Here is a 24615-nt window from a genome sequence, read left to right as displayed (position 1 = left end):
TGCCTTCACGGGCCACATAAAATCATGTAGCAGGCCGCATCTGGCCCCCGGGCCTCAAGTTTGACACCGGTGCCCTGCACACTTACCTACCTGCCAACTTACAGTTGTTTACCATGTTTTACCGGCTGATACAGGTCTGATCTAGCTAGTTACCAATTCATCAACCTTCCTAACCTTCCTTCTTTTGTGCATACCTACTTACAGTACCTACCAACCGTTCGACTGATTTACAATTTACTACGAGTTACCTACCTACATACCTTACTGCTTTCTTACATCCTACATACCGTAATTTCCGGCCTACCGAGCGCATCGGATTATGAAACATACCCAATACGTTTGTAAAGGAAATACCATTTGGTACATCGACAAGCCGCACCTGTGTAAAAGCCGCAAGTGCCCACATTGAAACACGAGATGTATACAAAGATGGTACACAGAAAAAGGTTTCAAAGTTTTAGTACCTTAGCTTAGCTTTACATAGCAACAACATAATAGCACGAACAGGGCTGGTGATAAAAAAAATAAATAAAATACCGGTTAAAAAAAAAACAAACAGCTGCGGCAGTAGCAACATGGTAGCACAGCACTAACAGAGACGGTTAAAAAAAAAAAAAATCAATCACTAAGAAGCGGCAGAAACACGCTCGTGCGGCGCAAACGCTCGTGTGGCGCTAACAAGGCCTGATTAAAAAAAAAAAAAAAAAAAAAAACACCGGTAAAAATCACTGAGATGCGGCAGTAACAGAGCAGCAACACGCTAGCACAGCGCTAACACTAGCGCAATGCTAACAGGGCATGTTAAAAAAAAACATACCGATAAAAATCACTGAGACACGGCAGCAACATGCTAGCACAGCGCTAACGCTATCGCAGCACCAACAGGGCCAGTTAAAAATATAAAAAACATACCGGTAAAAGTCACTTCCTCGGCACATATATTCCACTGCTCTCACTCTTACCTTATCCGCTAGAAAAAATGCACAAATTAGCCGCATCGCCGCTTAAACCGCAGGGTTGAAAGCGTGTGAAAAAAGTCGCGGCTTATAGGCCAGAAATTACGGTACTTACCTACCTAACCAATGAACTATTTATTACTTACCGAAGAGCACAACTCCTGTACATAACTTTCTTCTTTCCTGCCCAACTACCAACCGATTGGCTCACAAATTTACTACCTACAAAGTTTTCTTCAGTCCTACCTACCAACAATGCCTACCTAATCTACCAACCTACCAATTTATGGATTGACCAATTTACTACCTACCGGGTCACGTACCTACATACCTTCATTTTTCCAAACGACCTACCTACCATGTTGTACAGATTGACCTGTTCCCTATCCAGATACTGACCCACATGGTTACCAATCAGGTAACCAACCTACTACCTAAATTGCCATGTTAGCTATGGACTTACCCGCCGACAGATTGACCGATTGACGTACTACCTACCGACAGTATCTACGTTGTTGTCTCCCGAACTAGCAACCCTTTTAACATTGATTTGTTGTCTGGAGAATGAAGTGACATGAACCTTTGTGAAAGTCGACCTATCTGCGTACGTGTCTGATTGTTCAGCTACACGCTCCTCCCTGGCGGCCATCCGCGGTGCCGCGCCGGAGATAGGTCACCTCCAGGAGCGCCGATGCCGCGTTCTGGTCCCGCTCATCGGTCTTTCCGCCCCGGCCGACAGAGGCCGTGTGTCTGGCGTGCCCACCAGGTGAGCGCACTCATGCATTCCAAGTGGGGAGACGTCACGTGCACCCCTCCGCCGTATCGTCATTGCCGCCTCCCAGTGTTACCCCCACCGGCGGTTTTGCGCCTGGTTGGAAATAAACAGCAGAACCCTGACAAGGACAAACATTTATTTTCACGGACACGCAGCACGTATGTTCCGCATCTCATTCATTAAGTAGTGACACAGCAAGGACATGCGATGGGAGCTCCTGATCCGACTTAACTTCAAAGTAATTAAACAATGATTATGTTTCAAACTTTCAAACATCTTCACTACCACTTTTACAACAAAATTGACCCTTGACTTACCCATTTAACGTAATTTCCGGCCTATAAGCCGCGACTTTTATTGCACGCTTTCAACCCTGCGGCTTAAGCGGCGATGCGGCTAATTTGTGCATTTTTTTCTAACGGCCGCGAGGGGGCACTCGAGCAGAAAAGGTAAGAGTGAGACCGGTGGAATATATGTGCCGAGAATGTGACTTTTACCGGTTTGGCCCTGTTAGCTCTGGGCTCGCGTGTTACTGCCGTGTCTCAGTGATTTTTTTTTTTTACCAGTATGTTTTTTTTTAACCAGCCCTGTTAGCGCGGCGTTAGCACGGTGGCGCTAGGCGTTAGCGCGGCGGCGCTAGCATCAAACTTTCTGTGTACTGTCTTTCTTTGTAAATATCTTGTTTCAATGTGGGTGTCAATGTGGGCACTTGCGACTGCGGCATATGTATGTACAAAATGGTATTTCCTTTACAAATGTACGGGACGAGGCTTATAACCATGTGCGCTCTGTAGGCCTGGAATTACGGTAATTTCATCCGTGATCAAGTTTGTAATGCGATTTACTCGTATATCAAATCAGTTCATCCCAATGATTTTAAGTGAAATGCAGTTCCTCCCTTCCAGCCCCCAAAACATCCAATGTTTTGTTGGATGTTGGTAGCGAAGGAAAGTAACGTTATATTGTTCTAAAATGTAATAAAACAATCCAATGAACTCTTGCACCAACTAGAACTGCGAAACTCCACATCCGATGTGTGCTTAGAGTTGCAATTGCTCATTTGTGCCACATGATGGCAGCAAAACACCGCATGTCTAAAGAAAACTCCCGAATTTATTTCGAAATGTTCCTGACACCTAGGTCTCATCAGTTCAACACAAAAACGATTTTTTTTTTTCAGTTTTTCGGATAATAAGAGAATTTCGTCAAAGAGCTGCAACTTGGTAAATGCTGAATCACAAATATGATGGAATGTAGAATGTGTAATTCGCGTATGTGCAGTGGAATTTGTGTTTTGGACGTGTACCTTGGTGGCACCGCTGAATGAGTGATGTCACAAGTTGGAGTCGGGTTTGTCAGTTAGTTCAGCGTTAGCATCTTTGCTATTTAACTCTCTTATTTTATATTTGTATGTTTGTCTTCGTCCCGGGCAATAAAAGGCAACTGCGGCTCTCCTTTCAAATGTCGTACTATCGTAAACGAAAATTTGTTTTCACTCGACTTGATTGGTGGCACGGTGGATGAGCTGGTAAAGCGTTGGCCTCACAGTTCTGAGGTCCCGGGGTTCAATCCCGGACCCGACCTGTGTGGAGTTTTCTCCGGGTTTCATCCCACATCCCAAAAACATGCAACATTAATTGGACAGTAAATTGCCCGTAGGTGTGATTGTGAGTGCATCTGTTTGTCTCTATGTGCCCTGTGATTGGCTGACAACCAGTTCAGGGTGTCCCCCCTGCCTCGTGCCCGTTGACAGCTGAGATAGGCTCCAGCACTCTCCGCGACCCTTGTGAGGATAAGCCGTCTAGGAAAATGGATGGATGGATAGATGGATTTGACTTGATTGATGGCAAAACTGAAGTTTGCTTGAATTTTGGCTCACATGACAAATCATAAATTGACAGAGCAATGGCTCATAACGTAAAAACAAGACAAAACTGTACTTGCATAAAACATTGAATTGAAGCAGTAACTTCGAAAGTGTGTGTGTGTGTGTGTGTGTGTGTGTGGTGTGTGTGTGTGTGTGTGTGTAGGGGTGGGTTGTTGAGGGGGGGGTCACCGCTGTCTTTCTAGGAGACAGCGCAAGTGCAGTAATAATTACCAGCGCCGAGGTCACCTCACCTGCATCATTCACGGCATTTGTGTGACTGTCAACAGCATAATGGAAACTTCAAGCGGAGCAGACATTTAAGGACGTGGCGCGTTTGGAGTCTCAGTAGTACTCGGAGGAATCGGTTTTTAAGATTCAGCTCCTGAAGCCGGCGAATTGCCCATTTGTTGCGGTGGGCATGTTTCTGGAGGAACTTTTTGAAAATTCAGCCCTCAAAGTCAGTTTCGCTTAACAGCATGACATTTGGTAGACATCTATCATGAGTAGATTTCACAAAAAAAATAAGTGTAAAGAAGCCAAGGCCAAGAAGTAACAGGAAATCATCTATTTTGATTTGAAACAGCCATTTTATGATCAATTTTGTCATTTCTTGAGCAAACTTTGAAAATTTGGTCCCAAAACCCAATCCATCCATTTTCTGAGCCGCTTATCCTCACAAGGGGTGCGGGAGTGCTGGAAACAATCCGAGTTTTCATCGGGCAGGAGGCGGGGTCCACCCTGAACCGGTTGCCAGCCAATCGCAGGGCACATGGAGACAGACGACAGTCGCACTCACAATCACACCTCGGGGCAATTTTAAGTCTCCAATGAATGCACGTTTTGGGGAGGTGGGATGAAACGCGAAGAAAACCCACGCAGGAAGAGTATGCAAACTCCACACAGGGGGGCCGGGATTTTAACCCCAGTCCACAGAACTGTGAGGCCAACACTAAATAGGTGCTCAACTATGCCGTCCCTATTATGTGTAGGTTCACAAAAAAGTTTTAATCTATGCCCCAAAATTTACAGAAAGTTTCCCATTTTTGTTTGAAGCAGCTATTCTAGAGTCAGTTTGCCGCCGGCCTTGTGGATTTCCGCCGGCCTTGTCGACAAGGCCGAGGCGGCCTTGTGGATCGCCACCAGCCTTGTCAACACGGCTTCGGCTGGGGTGGCTCGTTGCGGTGCCGGGCCGTGGTGGCTCATCTCCGCCGCGGAGGTGAATCGGGCGGGGAGATGATTTGGCCGCATGCGGTTTGGCTGTGATCCGCATATCATCTAAATATGGCTCGAAACAACAACAACAGTATAATATTGCCCTGGTCACTTCACTCGGTTGTGTGATGTTCTCTTCTTCGAAAAGAGCTTCCATATCAGAAGGGGCGTGTTCGTCTCCCATAGTAGGTGGCACAGCGTGTTTTCAATGCCGAATGTCTGACTGTGACATCACGGACAGAAGATGTAGCCAATATGGCGACCACTTGAATGTCGAATGAGAGTTCCGCAACTTTACCCATGGATGATATGCTCTCCGCTCAGATTTATTTTTTCATATAGACATTGAAATGAGTAATGTTATATGTATTTTTCATTACAATATTTATTTTAGAATGTTTATAGGCATGACACTTGGGCTTTAAGGTTGCTTTTCCGCATCCAGGGTTACTCCGCCACTGCGCCATTTTTGTCCAGTCACGCTTTTGGTTATGCTCTTGAATTGACTCATAGTTATCGAACGTTGTTTCTTGTGTTTTGGATCCCGCCTTCTCGGACTGTGTTGTCGTGCACAACGTTCGTTTATAATAAAACCCACTGCACATCATGTCCTCGTCTTGGAGTCCTGCATTCGGGTCCGCCCGTGCACTGTTGGTTCGTGACACTGCAGTTCTCCTCCAAATCGGGGGTGTCGCTATGATCAATAATTGATCAATGCATTGAGATGAAGGATGATGACTCGCCACAAAACCCAAGTCCTCATGAGCTTCATAGACACACTCAACTCTGCCGAGATGCAAACTCTTCCATCCTGATACTTTGGTTACCTTCAAACTCTTATTTCCTTCCATCGGGGTCCTCCCTAGTGCCCCAATCATCGCCGCTCGCAGCTTTTATATCGTTTTGTATTAGCTTGACTGTGTTTGTTTCTATGTTGTGTTTTGCCCGGATAAGCCTTTGCATCCAGACGGGGTGTGTAATTCCTCAACTTTCCCCAAGCTTTGTGAAATTACTTGTCCTTAATCTTGCTCAAGCATCAAAAAAAAAAAAAAAAAAACAGTGAAAACATACAAGTTCCCCCAGGGAGGATGCAAAGAGGGGTGGAAGTGGGGAGGGGGGGGATGATACGTGGGTTAGAGAATGTTTTGCCGCAGTCAGCATTGGCCTGAATTCCAACAATATCCTCCTGAAGGATGAAACACAGCAGCTGGTGGAGGAAGTACTCCCCCCACAGACCTTAAGACCCCACCCCCCACCCCCACCTCCTCAACCACCCTTCGTCAGTGTATGGCAGTGCACAAGTCATCAAGCTCAACACTTACCCCTGAAAACCTCAAGAACCCTCCCTCCACCTTCTTCAGTGTATGGTAATGCACAAGTCATCACACCCCCCCCCCCCCCCCCGACACGCACACACCCAACCACAAAGTGCACCTGTACCCCATTTCTCATGCAGACCCAGCGGAGAGCTGTAAGCCTTGTTTGCTCTGCTGCTAATCCACACCAGGAAACAGCTTTCACAGGATTAGCATCCATGAGTGTCTGTGTGCGTTTCTGTGTGTGTGTTTTCTATGTCTGAGGGAGTGCTAGTAAATGAAGGGTGTTGGGGGGGGGGGGGGGACTTCAAGCAACTGACTTGGGAGTCTTCTCTCCTTCATCCTCACCAGGATGTTTGGATTTGACTTTGACACTCCGTATGGTGGCCTCAAGCCTCTCCACCCCAGTGGCCTCCGTGATAGCGTCCCCCGGTGGCCTCCGTAATGGCGACGCTCCCGTCAGGCCAAATGTCCTCCGCCAATGCTAAATGTCCTTCTTCACGCTGTAATCACATTAATGACTGAGCACTGAAGGTCAAAAGAAAACAAGTCTCGGTCTTGAATCTGAAATCATGTCGCAAGTCTCCAGCTCAAGTCTCACGTCTTTGTAGTCGGGGAGGGGGAATCTATCTATCTATCTATCTATCTATCTATCTATCTATCTATCTATCTATCTATCTATCTATCTATCTATCTATCTATCTATCTATCTATCTTCTATCTATCTATCTATATCTATCTATCTATCTATCTATCTATATATCTATCTATCTATATATCTATCTATCTATCTATCTATCTATCTATCTATCTATCTATCTATCTATCTATCTATCTATCTATCTATCTATCTATCTACTATCTATCTATCTATCTATCTATCTATCTATCTATCTATCTATCTATCTATCTATCTATCTATCTATCTATCTATCTATCTATCTATCTATCTATCTATCTATCTATCTATCTATCTATCTATCTATCTATCTATCTATCTATCTATCGCAATTAAGAACTGATTCTTTTTGTTGTTGTTGTTCAGTTGACCTGACTCCACACAGCCAATGTCAAAGTAATTTTTAAATGATACTTTTAAATGAAATACTTTGACCCGTTTCTACCTGGTTGTACCTGCCACCTCAGTCCCCAGTGAAAGTTTTCCATCAAAGTAAATATGTGCCACCAGGATTTGAATGAGAAATGTCATCTTTTCAATCTCTTCAAAATTCGCTGTCTGAAATTCACCGTCTGTGGCACCAGGCAGGGTTACTTCAGGTCAGAACCGAACGCCCATCCAATCGCAGTTATGCTTTCTTAGTCACGTGACGTCACATACTAAGAAAGTGTAACTGGATTGGCTGGCTGTTTGGTTCTGACCTGAAGTAACCCTGCCTGGTGGCACAGGCAGTGAATTTCAGATAGCGAACTGTAGCCGATTGAATTAACATTGAAAAGTTACACTGAAATACAAGTATTGAAAATATCATCATGTTACATTTCAAATTCAAATCCTGGTGGCAGATATTTACTTCCATACTTTTCGCTCTTTTCATTTGAGTCAGAGTTAAGTCCGAAATCTTTATCTTTGACTTCAGGTGCAGTTGGAAGTGTTTTTTCCATGAACCCGAGAATTGATTCTCATGTCTGTCGGCAAGTCCAGGTGTAGTCCAAGGTATACTTAAGTGTTAACCCAAATCAAGTGTTTGAATCGTAATTTAGTTTCAAATAATTGTGCTTGGACCTGAGTCAAGTCTCAACTCTTTGTGCTCGACTTGGCGCTAGACCAAGACTAAGTTATGTCAAAGTTCTAGGAATTTTATTTTGTCACCAAGGTCTTTTGTGCTTGTCTTCAACGTAATCGCTTCAGTAGCTTTGGTTGAGACTAACTTTAATCTTGTATATCGAGTCTTTACATTTGAGCCCAGGTGAATGAATAAAAATAGAATTTTAAGTTTTTGTACTTTAGTCCAAATGAATTCGTCAGTGGTTGTTTCGCAGATGAGGCTTAAACTCATACTGTCATTTAAGATTTATGTTCAACGTAGACTTTCCTAAACATATCTTAATCAAATTTATTCTCTTCTATTTTAAAGAAACGTTTGAATACAAGTTCTTTTTTTTTTTTCTAGCCCAGTATCAGTTCTTTTTTGCTTGAATCTGAGCGTACATTAATTCACAAACGATGTAGTGAAAACCTTTAGTTTCTTGCAAAAATGCCTGAAGACGCTCTGATTTGCATACCAACTGCTATCTTTTCCGAAAGCACATTTTTTGTTATTCTACTCGACATATATTTGCATCGAAAATGTGAGTTATGGGCGTTATGTGTTGCTGCCGGTCACCGTCGTTGAAGTCTCCGAAACAGCACAATTTGGAGGAATTTTTACCAAATTAATCTCTTTTTTTTAGGTGTGCCAAAACATGCCTCACACATTTTTTCTGGTACTATCACCCTGGTGATATGTACAGGTATTGCGTGGATCACTGCCAAAACTCATTCAGCAGTATACCTGCTGTGCTGCTTTGACCCATCTTGACGTGTTTTTTTTTTTTTTTTTTTGAGAAAGAACTAAAATTGCATTAATTTAAACTGGTTAAAACGAAACATTTTTGACTTGTCAAAGATTAAAGTTGGGGCATAATTTGACTGTTATAAGCATTTACAATGTTTTATTTTTTTCCAGACAAAATTGTGAAAATATGGAGCGTTACAATGGCATGCTTTAAAATTGAGAAATTGTCTGTGGTATTGCATGCGCAAGTCTGGTGTGGTGGAGAAATATGTTAGAATAGTACAGGACATATGAGGGCAGCAGAACAGCGGTAAGATGTACTGTAGGCGTGTCAGAAGGATTTAAGGTGGAGGTAGGGCTGCATCAGGGATCCGCGCTGAGCCCCTTCCTGTTTGCAATAGTAATGGATAGGCTGACGGATGAGGTTAGACTGGAATCGCCTTGGACTATGATGCTCGTAGATGATATTGTGATCTGCAGTGAAAGCAGGGAGCAGGCGGAGGAACAATTACAAAGATTCCTTTGGTAAAGATTCGGGATACACTGAGAAGATTCTTGCAACACTTTGTGAACTCCTAGAAACATTTTTAAAACTTGTATTGTAATGAAAATTCAAGATATTTAAAAATCCCTTTAAATATTTTAAATCAAGTTGTAACTCGGGAAAATGAAGGTCTGGCTATCTGCACCTAGATTTCTGACTAGTCAGATTCAGATTGTACCAAGAGAGGAACTACAGCGGTGAGATGTGTCAGAATTGGTGTGATGGCTGGACATTCCCATGATGTTTGTACTTGTACATATAATTGTATATAACAGATGACTTGTGGCACGTTCAAGGAACGTGCACCCAAGGATGAGCCAGACTTGTGGAGCGACACAATTCTTTCTCTAATTTCCTGGCTGACTTCTTTTGATTTTCCTATGATAGTGTTTAAGGTGCGAAAGCAGAACAGCGGTGTTACAGTGTCAGAAGAATTTAAGGTAGAGGTGGGGCTGCATCAGAGATCCACGCTGAGCCCCTTCCTGTTTGCGGGAGTAATGGATAGGCTGAGAGATAAGGTTAGACTGGAATCCCCTTAGACCATGATGTTCGCAGATGATATTGTGATCTGCAGTGAAAACAGGGAGCAGGCGGAGGAACAATTAGAAAAATGGAGGCATGCTCTGGAAAGGAGAGGAGTGAAGATGAGCCGAAGTAAAACAAAATATCTGTGCATGAATGAGAGGGGTGGAGGAGGAAGAGTGAAGCTCGAGGGCGAAGAGGTTGTGTGGGTGGACGACTTCAAATACTTGGTGTCAACAATACAGAACAATGGAGAGTGTGGTAAGGAAGTGAGGAAACTGGTCCAAGTAGGGTGGAACAGTTGGCGGAAGGTGTCTGGTGTTCTATCCGGCAGAAGAGTCTCCGCGAGGATGAAAGGCAAAGTTTATGCACGGATTAGAGATGGTGGCCCTGGAGAAACAACAGGAAGCAGAACATGAGGTAGCAAAACTGAAGATGTTGAGGTTCTCACTTGGTGTGAACAGGTTGGATAGGATTAGAAATGAGCTCATTTTAGGGACAGCCAAAGTTAGATGTTCTGGAGACAAGCACCGAGAGAGCAGACTTCGATGGTTTGGCCGTGTTCAGAGTCGGAAGAGTGAGTTTATTGGTAGAAGGGTGCTGAGGATGGAGCTGCCAGGCAAAAGAGTGAAAGGAAGACCAAAGAAAAGGTTGATGAATGTTGTGTGGGAGGACAGGAGGACAGTGCGTGTTACAGAGGAACATGCACGAGATAGGCTTGGATAGAAAAAATGACACGCTGTGGCGACCCCTAACGGGACAAGCCGAAAGGAAAAGAAGAAGATTACAAAGTAAGATGTGCAGGAAATTATGTGAGTGGAGTTTTGTCAGTATTTTTGGAAAAATCTGCCAGGCGATCACGAGGCTGCAGCTACAAAAAAATCAACCTTTGTATTTTTCTTGGTCGCGTATGTAGTTTTGCCCGTTCTCGTTGTCTAATCGCCATCTTTGATTCATCTTCTCGCTCCGCAAACCGGGGCGGGTCGTCGTGTTAACAGCGCCCACAGAGATGAAAGCCTCTGAGCAGAGATCCGGGAAAAAGAAAAAGGTAATTTCCCCCCAAGCTTCCAAATTTTGTCTGCTTGTAAATAGCCGAGATAAAAGCAGCCGCCGCCTGCTTGTTCTTAACATTCCCATTAGACTTCTAACAATGGCGGCTTTTCTACGCTGCGCATGTAGCGAGGTGAATACAAACTCCTTTTGGTTCCAGTACTTTGCAAAACACACTTCAATCAGAGAATTTCTCTTCACAAAAGTAAGAAAAGAAAACATGGCAAGAACAAAAGGGGGAGGCGCGATTGGGGAATTGTGGCAGGTGAGCGCTGGAGGAGGATGAATGACGTTCTGATAGCAGGAGCTGCACGAGGATTATTAGTCAGCAACCAAAATACGGTAGTCAAAATAATAGCAGTCCAAGGTGACTAACCAGATTTAATCCATGTTTTCGGTATATTTTCTATTGATCGATGTTAAACAATTTAGCAGTAGGTGCAGTAAATTCTCGGAAAACCAACAAGACCCGGCATTCATGGTATACTGCACCCGCTTAAGGGTGTGCAATTGGGCAATTCCTTGAAAGGGGTGTGTTAAAAAAATGGCAGTGTGGCATTCAATCAGTGAGGTCATCAATTTTGTGAAAAACAGGTGTAAATCAGGTGGTAGAACAGAACAACAGCGTACTTTGATTAAAAGTTTGATTTGGAAAGGGGAAACCTTATGTGCAAAGAATTATAGGTTGGTTAGCTAAAATGATCTCGAATGCCTTAAAATGGAGAGCAAAACCAGAGACACGTGACAGAAAACGGAAGACAACAATCTAAATGGATCGCAGGATAACCGGAAGGGCAAAGGCTCAGACCAATGACCAGCTCCAGGATGATCAAAGACAGTCTGCAGTTACTTGTAAGTACTGTCACAGTGAGAAGATGTCTGTGTGAAGCTAATCTATTTACAAGAACCCCCCAGAAAGTCCCTCTATTAAAAAAAAAAAAAAAAAAAAAAAAATGGCACATGTAGAAGAGTCACCAATTCACCAAAGAGCACATCAATTGGCCTAAAGACAAATGGAAGAACATTTTGTGGAATGGTGAGAGTAATTTTTTGCTTTTTGGGTCCAGGAGCCGTAGACCGTGTGTTCAGACGACCCGCAAATTCTGAATTCAAGCACACAGTGAAGACAGTGAATTATGGTCGTGTAACCATCTTGATATGGGCATGTTTGTCCTACTATGGTGTTGGGTCTCTTTATTGCATACCAGGGATCATGGATCAGTTTGCATATGCCAAAATACTCGAAGAGCTCATGTTTCTTTATGCTGAAAAAGAGGACATGCCCTTGGATTGGGTGTTTCAACAGGACAATGACCCAACACACTAGTAAACATGCAAAGTCTTGGTTCCAAACCAACAAAGTTAATGTCATGAATTCTCCAACCCAATCCTCTGACCTTAATCCAATCAAGAATTTGTGGGGTGATTATCGAAAAAATGCTGTTTCTGAAGCAAAACCAAGAAACTGTGGAATGTCGTGAAGGAATTTTGGAGTGGAACAATAGCTGAAAGGTACTAAATGTTAGTTTCATGATTCAAAGGATTGGTAAGTCCTAGAAACAAAACTGTACAAAAAAGTTTTGAGTTTGTAAAGTCGACGGCAGACTTGCAAAATTGCACACCCTGCGTGTAGTATATCATGATTGCTGGGTCTAGTTGGTTTTCTGAGAATCAGCTGCACCTACTGCTAACTTGTTTGACACGTAGCAATACAAAAATATATTGAAAACGTGGATTCATCTGGTCAGTCTCATTGGACTGCTATTATTTTGAGCACTGCCGTAGGATTCTCCTGAGAAATGAAAAGTGCAATTTTCTTTTACTTCAGGGGTTGTACTTAGGGTTGTAATCAACATCGCAGGCACGCACACAAATCAAATCTCTGGCTAGAGAACCAACAGTTTGAGTTCTGGGGAGTTCCTAATTCATCGTGCTTGAATTTCTCCAGATTGATTTTGAAGTATTAAACCAGAACATGAAGAGAATATGAGTTGTTATCGGGCACGAGGACCCAACAATTGCTCCATCATGTCATCATCGTTCCTTTCCTAGCCAGCTCGACGAGTCACCATTGGCAACAAAACTTACAAGCCGACATGGCGGCTTTGTGAACAGAAGTGATGACCAGGATCAAAACCAGGCCGCAGACTCCGCTGGGCCGTCTGAGTCCAAACCGCAGACCGTAACGTCACCTTAAACATTCCTGGCCTGGTGGTGAATCTTTTATTTTGGTGCAGGAAGACTCATCTATTCTACTTCCCTGGAGGAGGATGGATGACGGCCTTATGTGCCAAATACATTTTTCATTAACAGGATTACTGTCCAGCAGTATAAGCACACTGCAGAGAGTGTGTGTGTGTGTGTGTGTGTGTGCACGCATGCGTGTCTTTGTGTGGTGTTCAGGCTGCCAACGGATTTAATCACTTATCATTTCCGCCTCTTTTCTCCCGCTGTGGCATCCAGAGCCAATCAGCTTGCTCCAGTCCCTGCAACATGTTGGCTTCCAGGACCACTGAGAACCTCAATGGATCAGCCCGGCAGCCTCAGTGGTCCACATACTTTTTTTTTTTTTTCTTTCTTTTTTTTTTTACCCATCAGAACCGACAGAAAAGCATTGGATCTGTTTTTTTTTTTTTTTTTTTTTTTTTTCCGGTTGATTTTCCATTGTCAAGGAACATAACGGGGGCAGAGTACGGCCAGAATTTGAATCCCATGCTGAGTAACTTTTTCTGAAAAGTTCTCATTCAGTGGATTTTATGGTTTGAATCACATATTAGCTGGTACTGATGCAACTACATAGACTTTTTGCCTGGAACTCTATGTATTTAAAACATAGAACCACATTTTTCATTCGAAACCATATACAAATTGGACTAAGAACTACATAAGCTTTGGCCTTGAAACTTCTTTCATTTTGGACCTGAAATTACTTACAATTTCACCTGGAACAACTAAATACTGGGACCTGGAATCACAGATGATGTGGAACTCTGAATTTACCTAGCATCGGGACTAGGAACATACATACAGTACATTCGGAACCTAAAACTCGATGCAATTTGGATCAGGTACCAATTAAGATTTGGATATGGAATAACATTGCCTTCAGGACCATTCAACCAGGGTGATATTGTAGGTTTTTGGAATGTGGGCGGAAACCCACACAGGCACGGGGAGAACATGCAAACTCCACACAGGCTGGGCAGGGATTGAAACCAGGACCTCAAAACTGTGAGGCCAACGCTTTACCAGCTGCTCCACTGTGCCGTCCTGAAAACTTCTAATGGTCATGAAATAATTCTTTTCTTCTGGGTATTACCTGCATCACTTTATGACTGTTACGTTGAGTCCTATCCATATTTCCAACCTGTTCAACAATAAATTGTGATCAACTGTATCATTTTCAGAAAAGGCATAACCAGCATCTGCCTCGCAGTTCTGAGGACTGGATTTGAAATCCCGGCTCCACCTGTGAAGAGTTTGCACGTTTTTCCCGTGCCTGCATGGGTTTTTTTCTCCGGGTACTCCGGTTTGTCATGAGCAAGGCTTGGCCACTGCCAAGAGGTGCGTGGCCACGCCACTGCTCTGGGTGGTGACACCTGTCACATTGGGACTGTAATTAGACAGGCATTTAAGTTGGAGTTTTTGTCACTGGCATTTGCCAGTTCGTTGCCTTGTGTTAGTGAGTTGCATTCACTGCCTGTGGGACTCTCCACCCTACGCACAAGTTAGAGGAACCCTAGTCACAACGATTCCGTGCCCTTTTGTTCGATCCTGTCCCGTTGAGTTGTTAGTTTGCCCCATAGTCATGGGGCAATGCCGCATGTCTTTTGGATCCCGCCTAGCCTAGCGTTTCTGTACCTCTGCCTTGTCAAACTCCTACACTGTCTCTGGCCCAGTTTCTGGAATAAACTATATTCAACATTATGCCTTTGCCTCGAAGTCCTGCATTTGGGTCTGTCCCTGTACAGATTTCCTCCCACATCCCAAAAACGTGCAATACTTGGAAACTCTAAATTGTGTGATAGTGAGTATAACTAGTTGTTTTTTTTTCTGTGTGCCTTGCGATTGGCTGGAAACCAGTTCTGGGTGTACCTTGATAGCTGGGGTAGTCTCCAGCACTCCTGTGACCCTTGTAACGGCTCAAATAATGGGTGGATGGCATGAACACTGTCACTAACCTTGACATTGAAGTTTAACACAGAGATGCAGTATGTACGTGTGTATGTACTCGGAATGGACAATATGTAGTGTTTAAAAACTTTAAAGTGTCTGGCATGTAAGCAAATCTAATTTGAACATGAAAGGGGGCTCTGTAATTAGCAGAAGAAAAGATTCAAATAAATTTACAGGAAAAAAAAGAACTGCTTTAGTCAAAAGAGCACACAAGTAGCGAAAACACACATGCGCACTCATACACATACTGTACTTGTCTTTTTCCGTCTCCAGAGTTGCATTGTCAGCAGGAGACATCCCGGAGCAGAAATAGAAACTTTACACGTACATTTATATGTAAAAAAAAAAAAAAAAAAAAGCAATCAAGATTTCCCATCGCTTTGATTGACAGATCCATTTTTGTTGATCCCGAGCATAAGTATCAGGAGAATTGCTTCCCTTTGGTCGCCGCGTCACGGGGATGAGCCGTCGTCAGATCATGAAAATGCACAACTTGTTTTCCCGTGATGACTTTCACGTGGTTTCGAAAGCGCCGGAGTGACGTCCGCTTCGCACTCGGAATTACGAAAGGTCCGTACTGATCTTGGGCCGCCTCACCAGGGAAAAAAATAAAATAAAACATTACTAACAAAGTAGCAGTCACCCATTTTGTTTGTAGTCAGACCTGGAATGCCCTCAGCATTTCCAAAACCCATTCCCGTCATGTTCAAAGCCAAAATACGCATTTTCAAGTTGGTCATTTTGGTGTTTCTTTGAGCGCTAAGTTTTATTTGTTTGTTTATTTTTAGGAGGTACTTGGTATAAAATGTTGAGAACACTTTTGCCCTAAATGTGTGTGGCACTTGTCAGGATACGCACGTAACTCCAATTCAGTGGTCTTCCTCTCGCTCTTTTGCCAGGCAGCTCCATCTCCACCCTTCTGCAAGAATCTTCTCAGTGTATCCCGAATCTTTACCAAAGACATCTTATATCGTGCCTTCATCTTTCTAATTGTTCCTCCACCGGCTCCCTGCTTTCACTGCAGATCACAATATCATCTGCGAACATCATGGTCCAAGGGGATTCCAGTCTAACCTTATCTCTCAGCCTATCCATTACTACCGCAAACAGGAAGGGGCTCAGCGTGGATCCCTGATGCAGCCCCACCTCCACCTTAAAGTCTTCTGACACAGCAAAGGCACACCTCACCACTGTTCTGCTGTCACACCTTAAACTCTATCATGGGAAAATCAAAAGAAATCAGCCGGGAAATTAGAGAAAGAACCGTGTAGCTCCACAAGTCTGGCTCATCCTTGGGTGCAAGTTCCAGATGCTTGAAGGTGCCACAGTCATCTATTAAAATAATTATATATACAAGTACAAACATCATGGAAATGTCCAGCCATCAGACCAATTCTGACATATCTCACCGCTGTAGTTCCTCTCTTGGTACAATTTGAATCTGCCTAGCCATAAATCTCGGTCCAGATAGCCAGACCTTCATTATGCCGAGTCACAACTTGACTTAAAATATTTGAAGGGATATGTGAATACCTTGAATTCTGAGGACAATACACGTTTTAAAAATGTTTCCAGAAGTTCACAAAGTGTTGCAAGAATGTTCTCTGTGTATCCCAAATCTTTACCAAAGGCATCTTATATCGTTCCCACCTAGCGTTATTTCCGGTGATGACACACTTGATGTCCAAAGGCAATCTAAGAATCTCATTTCTACTCGAAAGTCTTTTTCCAGAGAGCAAGTAAAGTGTCAAATTCCTCCCCAAATAAGACGTCCACTGAAAAGCGACGCGGAATGTTTGTTTCGTACACAGAAATCTCAGTATGATCCAGGAAAATAAGATGACTGAAGCAGCTCAACGACTCATTTCCACCCATGATGTTTTATTCATGGGCGCGCTGCTCACCGTCGCCTCGAAGCCTTCGCCTTGACGCCATCTCGGTCACGGCGGCCCTGACAAGGACGAAGCGGGAGGCTGAACGTCGGGACGTGCGCGCCTTCCCGCCCCAGCTGATAAGGTTTAGCGGGAAGGTTTAAACGACGCTGACAGGTGTCGGCCTCTGCACTTCACTTTGCATCAGCGCGTCGGCTCGTGTGCGTTAGCAATCGGTCGCTCCGTGTCGCCGTGTCGGCGCTTCATTTGGGGCCGTCTGTCATTTGGACGCTTTGCCGAGTTCCCGAGGGACTGATGCCAACATTCTTCTTCTCACCTGTTTTCATTTCTTTATCTCGAGCAAAAAAGACTTGTGAAGGCTTTCATTGGTTGCTGTCTCCAACAGTTTTCTCAATTCCTTCTTGGCTGTTTTATTTTGTGTGTTTTGTGGTATTTTCTGACAGTTCTTAACTAGGTTTTTGACTTGGTTTTTAAATTGTATTCTTTATCAAACTTATTATATATTATTGACTGGATTTTGACTGTCCCTAGACTGCGGTCCAGTAGTCACTTCATAAAACAAGTCCAAACTATTGTACAATTATCAAAGAAAATTGTTTCTGTCCACTCGCACACAGTAAAAAGAGCATTACAATAAAAATTTACACTAGAACATTTTGGTACGGGAAACGTGGATTCAATTCCCGCTCAGTGATGGTGTCGATGTGCCCTGTGACTGCCTGGTGACCGGTTCAGGGTGTACTCCACCTTTTGCCTGAAATTAGTTGGGATAGACTCTGGCACTCCCGTGACCCTTGTAAGGATAAGTGGCTTGGAAAATGAATAAATGAATGAACTTAAGCACTACGTAAGCGTAACCCAAGGGCAGAATAACGAACAGAACATTGGTGACACACAAAAAAGCATGCAAAAAAGAAATAATCACAACCGTAGCATGGTTCTTGATTGTTTTTGATTCGGTTCTTGTGTGGCTATTGACTTTTTTTGGGGGTGGGGTCCTGGATGGGCTTTTGACTTGGTTGTTTGTTTTTTGACTGGTTGTAGACTTGACTACTTACTGTTTTCTGACATGGATATAAGTGGTATTTAACATACTTAACTATTATCCATCCATCCATCCATTTTCTTAGCCGCTTATCCTCACAAGGGTCGCGGGAGTGCTGGAGCCTATCCCAGGTGTCATCGGGCAGGAGGCAGGGTACACCCTGAACTGGTTGCCAGCCAATCGCAGGACACATTGAGAAAAACAACCACACTCGCAATCAGACCTTGGGGCAATTTAGAGTGTCCAATTAATGTTGCGTGTTTTTTGGGATGTGGGAGGAAACCGGAGTGCCCGGAGGAAATCCACGCAGGCACTGGGAGAACATGTAAACTCCACACAGGGAGGGCTGGGATGGCACCCGGGTCCTCAGAACTGTCAGGCCATCACTTCCCAGCTGATTCACCGTGCTGCCTACTTGACTACTATTTATTTTATATCAATACATATTTTACATGGTATATGTGTTTTCTGACAATTCTCGACTTAGTTCTTGACTGTGTTTTAGCCTCGTTGTTATTGTGGTTTTTCTCTTTTTTTCTGATACGCTATTTTATACTTGGCTCCATAATCTGCTGCTCGGACTACATTCTACCAGGCACCAGAACATTACCATTAGCATCATCATCATCATCACTCTGGCTCTCGTTTACACTCCCGATCCCGTAAAACCTCTCACAATCTTCCTGGGCTCAAAGAAAAGGCCTTTCAGTAGCGCTGATCTGAAAGCGTCCACTCGGGATCTGATGGCTTCCTCAGCACCATCTGCCGTGTAATTTCATTAATTAGCAGTGTTAGCACTGTCGTGCTGGGATACCGTTGCTCAGCGTCAGACGGCAGCGGGGCAGGTTCAACCCGCAACCTTAAAATCTCAATAGGTTCATCGCAGGATTTGCTTAAAAAAAATAAGTTTGCTTTATCAAACAGCTGGTTCAATTTAGCGAAAAATAGAAATAAAATAGCCACGTAAGCCTGTCACGGATAAAGATAATAAATGGCTCGATGAGACCCAGACACAAACAGTACAGGTGGCAATTTAATCTTTACTGACCCCAGAGAATTCTATTAGATGCTTCGTGTACAAACAATTTTAATAACCCCACTCTGATTTTTTTTTTAATCACAAAGACGCTGTAACCCACGAGGGAAGAAATATTCCCTGAAACGAAAGCTCAAAATGTTTTCTCGCAGTTATTTAATTGAGGAGAGGAGACCTGAATTCTCTGGCTGTTTTGATTTAGTCACAGGCAACTGTGGTGTAGGATCCAAGGAGAGTCTTTATTGGGAACTGGTTTTGGGACCAATCATAGAAAGATCTCCAATCAACGGCAAACAGAAAAGGGTTTTCACTGGGTTTTACTTGGACCTTCACATGGTTCTTGACTTGGTGTTTGACTTTTAGATTGGGTTTCACTGTCTTTGACTACATTTTTTTGACTTGATTGGAATGGATTTTGACTTTTTTTGAACTATGGCGTTGAAATGGTACTTGACTTTGATTCTGAGTATTTTTTACTTGGTTTCAGACTGCCTTTTCACCTGGTTCTTGACAATTTGACATGGTTGCTAACGTGTTGTGTCATGGTTGGAGTGATTGAAAGCAAGAAAGACAAGGCAAAGACCCAGAGGACACAAGTGCAGGGAAGCAGGGATGCAAGGCAAAAGTCCAGGAATCTCAAACGTTGGTCTTTTAATTTGAAGAACGGCAAATAAAACCGTCCAACAACCAAAAAAAAAAAACCTTGACTAAACCTGAACTAGAAACAAGAGGTGGCACAGAGAGCCAACGGCATGTGTGCGTACAAACATGACTTCAACAACCAATGAACTGACAAAAAGTGGGGGGTTTCTTTCAGATTCATAACTCAACGAGGAATAACTGGACAGATATGAGTGGCTGGAGGGAGCTGATTGGTTAACATAAGGGAGGGGTTAAGAAGAACAATTGGACAAACAGAATGTGTATATTCCAATCAATGTGATTTGACGGGCGCTCCATCGTACTCGTAAATCTTCACAGCAGAGCATGAAAAATCACGCGCGTAAAATTTGTTCTGCGAAGAAATACATAGATATTGAAAGACGTTGCTCATTTTGTGTAGTCTTGACCAATGTTCCCTCCAAGCTGCGCCATTGCGCACTTCTCGCACACTCTCAGTGCACATAAAAATCGATGCGGCGCAGTGAAACCCAACCAGACGTCTTTCTTAACACGGAAGCACACAGTCTCTGCTCAGCCTAGTACTATTTCCTAGTTTCCCTGACACCGCCCCCCTCCGCTCTTAAAGGGATACACTCATGATTACAAACAGAACACACACCTGCAACTTTATATCTACGGGCATGACTGGTGGACCACACTCGTAACTTTATATCTGCGGGCATGACTGGTGGACCACACTCGTAACTTTATGTCTGCGGGCATGACTGACCACGCCCGTACGTTTTTCAAATGTGAATGACTGACGTTCTGTATGGTATGGATGGATGTGGATGGTATAAAGAGTTCACATTTTATGGCGTGAATGGCGAATGTCATGTAAAAAAAGCCTCTGTTTAACTTGAGCTTTCACTAAGTCGGTGTCATTCACGGCCTGTTTCTTTGATGTTTATCGATAAATGATTTTCCTTCTAATGCCATTTCTTAGTCTTGTTTTTATCGTTTGAGCTTTGAAAAAAAAATGAGGTTCAGCCACGTTTCTTTTCACAGAAAAATCTCGTTTTCTCAACTTTTGGCCAGTGTTTTGAGAGTAAGGCACCCATGTTCTACTGCCGATTACAAAAGAACCGAAGAAGCTAAAAACAAAACTCATTTTCTTCAGTGAATGAAAAGTCGACTCTTTCTTTTGGTAGTTTCTGTGTTTATATTGTGGCAGAATGCAATATTCTGCGGGCCCCTTGAAAGATCATTCAAAATGCTCTCAAACAGCTGGCAATAAAGGGAACTGCGCTGAAAATGGCCGGCGGTGAACGAGTTAAAGAAATGAATCGGGATTGTATCAAATGATGACCGTAATCTTATTAGATGATGTGACCTGCAATGTTTTCAACTCTCAGGCAGTCTGACATGCTGCTCGCGAGCTGAGTGGAGGTGGGGGGGGGAGAAAAACCTGATGAGCTCCACAAATGAAAAACCATTATCCTTTATTTCTCCGTTGTTTGCTCTTTATTACTCGTGCGGCTCAGGAGGGCTCGGGATTAAAGTTTGGGAGAAAACCTTTTGGATTTATGGCAACAAAAGAAAAAAAAAACCCAAGCAATATGGAGGCCAGGGCTCTGTAATCTTATGAGTGGCCGGGGAGCCGGCAGATAAAAGTAAATCTACTTGGCACGTTCCCACATTCCCTCCTCGTATTTGTTTGCTGTGACACCGCCACTGAGAAGTTAAAAAAAAAAAAAAAAAAAAAAAAGAGAGAGAGAAACCAAACAAGTGAGGCACCAGGAGGTAGATTAGGAATGCAGCCATTGCCGTAATGGCGGAATGATGGCGGAATCAATTGTTTTCCCGCGGCAGAGTCGGCGCTTATTTTCCTGGCGGGAATCTCCTCTACCTGATTAGCCAGCACAAGACCTGCTGGGAAGATCACGGAAGAGTCCGCGTGCATGAACGCACACACACCTACAAGTTTGTCACCCTCTGGAGATTCCATTCCGCATGTACAGTACATCGTTCTCATTTTTCATGTGCTTCTTAACTTGGTTCTTGACGGTTTTCTGTAGGACTCAATCGCTCAGGTGTGCAGGTGTGAGTCGCCAACAGTAATTTTTTTGTCTATGGTCCATTCCAGTTTTTTCGGCTTCATGTCGGGGGCCTTACTTGGTACTTGACTGTTTTGGACTGGTTTCTTGATGTAGTTCTAAACTAGAGTCCATCCATCCATCCATCCATCCATTTTCTTCACCGCTTATCCTCATGAGGGTCGCGGGGAGTGCGGGAGCCTATCCCAGCTGTCAACAGGCAGGAGCCGGGGTACACCCTGAACTGATTGCCAGCCAATCGCAGGGCAAATAGAGACAAACAGCCGCACTCACAATCACACCTATGGGCAATTTAGAGTGTCCAATTAATGTTACATGTTTTAGGGATGTGGGAGGATTGAACCTGGGACCTCAGAACTGTGAGGCCAACGCTTTACCAGTGCCGCCCTTAACTAGAGTCTGATGCTTTCATTAAAAGTTGGTTTTCATGCAGTTCTTGACTTGGTATAAGACGTTATCTGACTCATAAAGACCACTCACAGCCAGTGTCGTGCATTCTTATTGGTTGTGTGCATGTGACCAGGTTTTATAGATACCGGTGATATCACGACTTCCTGTGTCTCGAGGCTGAGTCTACCGGAGTCAAGACGTACAAAGCGCTTACAGCATCTCGGTGTGAAAGGGCCAAAAGAAAGTGGCTCTTTGGAACTGTCAAAATTGCCTCACCTGCATATCTCATCGACATCACTGCGTGTGTTGTCCGGTTGGGGAGCAGCGAGGCTTTTAGCGAGTGGCCGGGTCAAGCGGAGCGCAGGTCGTCAGCGATGCGCAACGTAAATCTGCTCACCATCTCCCGGGCAGATCAATGGCCATCTGCGCGTGATGAATGAGAGCCCAATTTACTTCATCTTGAGAGGGTTATCAGAGAGCCAGCGATAGGTCGCCGTGATAAAACTCGGTTTCTTAATCGGGTCCTCATCATTCATGTGACCCTTAAAGGTCTAGTGTCATCCCTATAAACATTCTAAAATAGATATTGAATTGAAAAATACTTATAAGATTATTCACTTAAATGTCATCACGAAAAAAATTATTTGAGCGGAGAACGCGTCATCCATGCGCAAAGTTGCGGAACTGTCATTCGACATCCGAGTGGTCGCCATATGTCCGTGACGTCACCCCGGACATTCGCTGTTGAAAACACGCTGTGGCCCCTACTGTACGACATGCCCCTTCAGACACGGAAGCTCTTCTCGAAGAACAGAACATCTCACAGCCGAGTGAATTGTCCGAGGCAATATTACCCTATTGTTTCGAGCCATATTTAGATGACATGCGGATCATCCTTGCCCTATCCACCTTCGGGTGGCAGTGATAAATGGCCACTTCCGCGGTGGACGCGGACGCTTCCTGCGGCAGGCTCGGCCTTGTCGACAAGGCCGGTAGCGATCCACAAAGCCTGCAGGGGCCGTCCTTCAGCGGCTGCTGCATGGAAGCCTTCAGATGCGCACATCGACACATTGATTCATGGATTACACCCCCCCCTCAACAACTATTGTTTCTTTAGTAGCTGTATACACACCTACCTGTTATTTGGAACCCACGAAGCTCTCGTCCTTTGCAACTGTGCAATCCATTTTTCACGAAGAACCGGGTCTCTTGGAAACTTATGAAGGGTAAATCCATCCTCCCGAGTAGTCAAGCAATGTCCAGCAATGCAACGAGCCGGCATTTTGGCTAACACGAAGGAACAACGAGCTACCTTCCCAAAGGTAAAACTTATGGAAACAAACGAGTCCACTTGAGGGAGGTCCTGTCCTTTACATCACTTCCTGTTTCTTCTCGAAAACAAATTCTTCGAGAGGATTTTTATGGCGAGAGTTCCAAAAAGCTGTATGTCAAAATCATGTTTTGTGGTGGAAAAAAAATGCAAGTATCCGTGTTGGCTGTGGTTTTTTTTCATTAATAACATGCATTTCATGATAGTAGACCTTTAAGCAACGGTGAAACTGGTCGCAGGAAGAAGACCAAAAAAATGTCTGGATTCTCTCTTTGTCTCCTCGGATCTAGGGTGTAAGGGGTAGGTGTCAAACTCAAGGCCCGTGGACCAGAGCCGGCCGACCACATAATTTGTGGTCTGTGTAAATAAAAAAGTAACAACAACCAAATGCACTTTTTTACAAAGGAAAATAACAAATAGTGTGACAATGGTGAAATTGTGCATTTCTTTGCAGTTTTATTATATTGCACGTTACATGAGTGTGGCTCAGCAACGCTTTGCACTAGTCTTCCCTTCTGGTCAACATTGTGTGAGGTTACTATTGTGTAATATCACAAAAAAAAAAAATCATTAAAAAATTACACGTTGTGATTTCTTGATTTTCCTTTTTAGATGATCCCTCTCACAGTGGACATGCACCTACGATGAAAATTTCAGACCCCTCCATGATTTCCAAGTGGGAGAACTTGCAATATAGCAGGGTGTTCAAATATTTATTTTCTTCACTGTATCAGATTTGAGACGCTTGACTCAAAGGTTGTTTTTGCCTGCTGTCAATGACATGCAGGCTCCACAGTGACTATGTTTAGTCGATTTAAAATAGTGCTGATGTGTTTAAAAACACCCAAAAAAATGTGTCTGTACTCCCACTTCCTGTCTGCGAGGCCTCCTGACTGCCGCTGGCATTTTCCCGCTGTCACGCTTTCTTTGTTCGCTGTCGACACACCTCAGGGCGCTCCGTCCTCGACAGCGCAGATCATCTTGCTACTTCTCGGCTGGCAAATCGACTCCTCGTTTGACCCCGTGTCATCACGGGCGAGGTGGGCGGACGCTGACACAGAACATGTTTAGGGAATGGGAGGGAATCGGAGCACTGCCAACGTGGCCGTGACATTGATTTGTTCACCTGTTACAATGAGCGTATTAAGATCATGTTTACTTTAAGACTTCCTTACACTTGACACTGCAATTTTATGGAGTGTACAATTTCATATCTGCAACCCTGCTATGACTGCACTTTGCTGAGCCATCATACTGCTAATTTTGCA

At 43.9% G+C, this 24615-nt stretch overlaps 1 protein-coding gene across 2 annotated transcripts in view; it reads left to right on the top strand.

The window, feature by feature from the left end:
• Positions 1–24615, top strand: part of LOC133508374 (protocadherin-1-like) — a 176172-nt gene that overhangs the window by 5920 nt on the left and 145637 nt on the right. The window contains exon 2 of one of the 2 annotated variants that reach the window (XM_061834310.1): positions 1581–1722. The exons of the other annotated variant lie outside the window; for it this stretch is intronic. The gene's annotated coding sequence lies outside the window, so the exon portion shown is untranslated. The remainder of the gene's footprint in view (positions 1–1580; positions 1723–24615) is intronic. 2 annotated transcript variants of the gene reach the window in all.

Source organism: Syngnathoides biaculeatus, chromosome 11 (genome assembly GCF_019802595.1).
Source record: "Syngnathoides biaculeatus isolate LvHL_M chromosome 11, ASM1980259v1, whole genome shotgun sequence".
NCBI lineage: Eukaryota > Metazoa > Chordata > Actinopteri > Syngnathiformes > Syngnathidae > Syngnathoides > Syngnathoides biaculeatus.
Note: the sequence above shows the minus strand (reverse complement) of the source record. Positions and strands in the feature narration are given on the sequence as shown.